This window comes from Gavialis gangeticus, unplaced genomic scaffold, assembly GCF_001723915.1.
Source record: "Gavialis gangeticus isolate Ggan-Ray unplaced genomic scaffold, GavGan_comp1, whole genome shotgun sequence".
In the NCBI taxonomy this organism is placed as follows: Eukaryota; Metazoa; Chordata; order Crocodylia; family Gavialidae; genus Gavialis; species Gavialis gangeticus.
Genome location: NW_017729032.1, coordinates 180880860 through 180883825, shown reverse-complemented (window position 1 = coordinate 180883825; position 2966 = coordinate 180880860).

The following is a 2966-nucleotide window of genomic DNA, read 5'->3' as shown; positions in this document are numbered from 1 at the left end:
CATTCCAAAGTTTAAAAACAGAGGAATTTTGAAATCCCATTTCCCTGGCTAAGTATGAAAAAGAAAGAGATTCCTTTCATAAAAGGACACCTATCAAGTTGAAATCTAGCTCATTTTAGAAAGTAGTCTCTGATACATTACTTGACAGTTTTTTTCTGGCATTGTATACAGTTTTCTATTAGGGCTGTGCGAAGCTTTGGTCCCTGATTCGATTCGGTGGAGATTTGGCCTGATTCGGTGGCCAACTCTCTGAAGCCAAATCAAATCAGAGGACCCTTTAATCTCTCCGAATCAAATTGGAACCCTCCAAATCAATTCAGAGAGATTCATAAAGATTTGGAGATTCGGATACAGACACAGCTTTAAATGTTTTTCTACATACCTCTAGGTAGCAGGCGGCTCATGAATGCTGAGGTGCTGGGGTGCATGGAGCGTCCCACAGAAGTGCAGGGGACTCCCCAGTGTGCTTAGCAGCAGATCCAGAAGTGCACCAGAAGCACTTCCAGTCCACTTCCAGGTCTGCTGGAGAGCGTGCCAGGGATGCCCTGGCACCTCCAAAGCTCGGCGACCGGTGCCTCCTGGGTCTGCAAGGGCACCTGGGGTCCCCCCCCTGTGGCCAATCAACAAGCCATGGGGAACGTGGGGCCCCCCACAGCGTGCTCCCCAGCAGACCCAGAAGTGGACCAGAAGTACTTCCAGTCCACTTTTGGGTTCGCCGCCAAGTATGTAGAGGGCCCCCCTGTGCTCCTGTGCGACGCTTCATCTGCCCCAGCATTGCAGCATTCATGAGCCACGCTAGTACCTTGAAGTATGTAGAAAAAACATTTAAAGTTGTGACTATGTCTGAATTCAGATTCAGCCGAATTGAATCAGGGACAGTGATCCGAATCAATGAATCGAATCACTGTCTTTGATTCGGGCCGAATCTGAATCGAACAGGGCCCACTTCGCACACCCCTATTTTCTATATCTAAACCATTGTTCTTTCCATTGTTTGCATGGTAGATGACTTGTGAAAAAACAGGGATAACTAGATGATGAGTCAGACGTGGGAATAGCAAAAATGTGTCTTTTGACAGTACTTTTTACATTCTCAAAGTAAACAAACAGAAAAAAATCCCTACCCTACGTGTCATGGTAACAGTAGGTAAAAATGTCTCCAGCAAGTTTCAATAGATCTTTTAAAAATAATAAGCATTTCAGACTGTGGGTATGATCATGTCAAACAAAGTGATATAGCTGGGTAAGTAACCGCAATATGTATGAACCTTTCATTTGTCCAGACTTGACAGAAGAGGCGAAAAACATTAAATATATTCTGTCATTTGATGATGTGTGCTGAGTGAACCAATGTAAACAATAATTTGTTTTGGTGCCTTTTGTTTTATCAGGCGCTGGTATCTTCTTTCTTGAAAAAGTGAAAGTTGTCTCTAAAGAATTCTCTCTCATCACTGAAGCCTGTTTGAAATATGTACTCTGCCAGGTATCTAAGCACTCTCTAACAATTGGTGTGTTTCTCAAACTAAAAGATGACTTTATGACTCCTAGAGGGAAGCATGGTGGTAAAACCTGACAATGACATTTAGGAAGAGCTTGGGAGAATTTTTCAAAATGCCCCTTCTACCTTGTTCCAGTTAAGTCTTATAGGTGTGGGATAACAATTGCAAATAGACCTCTGTGCTTAAAGAAATTGTACAGATTTCCTCTATGGTATATCATAAATTACCTGAAGTTAATATAAGTATAAGGATAGGTAGGAAAATGTAGGTGAATATTGAACTGTAGTGATGCTGTTGTTCCACACTTAGCTAAGATATAAGGGTGTGTGTTGCTACACTGGCTGCCCCCCGCCCCCCTCCAGATGTAGTGAGGCAGTCAAGTAATCTCTGTAACCTTCAAAAGCATTTTCAGCATATCATGTGCATTGGAGGGGTATGGTAGTGGCAGACTGGTCCCTAGATACCTTGTGACTAATTGTCATTTTGTTCAATTTGCTTAATAGGGAAGTTTAAGCATGACAAATATGCGGCTGAAAACGGTACAGTATCACTGGTGTAGAAGATCTTAGTGTTGTCCACTGATTGTCTGTCAAAAGTTTGCTTTCTTCTGTTATAATCACAAAGGCAGGAATTTGAAGAGAGAAAAGAAAGAACTGTTAAACACATGCATATACCCATCTGCAGTCTGCAACCCCAAGGGCACCTTGTATTAGCTTTGTGCACTGGCTGTTATCTACCATGATAGCATAGCATGGACAATTGTATGACTCTCATGAAGGACAGAGCAAGAATTTATTCCTGATGTGAAGCTGTAGTTTTTAAGAAGCCTTTTCAGTGCAAGAAAAACATTTACTTAGAACGTTTATGCTCTTGGTACAAGAGCAAATCTTTATAGTAGTGTGACTTTTACTGCATTTAGAATGAATATTAATAATATTTATTGTTTATATAGTGCTATTTGTGTTTAGTCATTAAGGGCTAGGTCCAGGAAAGGACATAGGTGCAGCATGGAGTCCAGATCCCTGACTTAGGTGCCTGGGCCCTCAACATAGGATGTGGTGAGACTGAGGTGCCTCAAAATGGTAAGCCAAGAGCCCACCTGTTCAGTAGGGCGGTGAGAACCTAGAGGTAGCCAAGGAAATGCTGAGGACGAAGGCATGCCTGAAATTAGACCTTTCTTTGGAATTTAGGTTCCTCATTTGGGGCTACAAGGAGGCCTCTTCATTTACTTGGGGTCTGCAACTCAGAATCCTTGCCTGAGCATCTACAATCATTTTCTGACAGTAGGGGGAAGGGCTCACTCTTTTTTTTAAAGATGTGGCCGAAAATAGTGGTGATGCTCGTAAAATTGAAAGAACCTAATGGGGTTTTTTTAATTCTGTGATTTTTTGGAGTGCTGAACTTCTAATTTTTTTCAGTTTAGGGGTGGCTGTACCACATATTTTTATTTATTAAATGGTAGATACT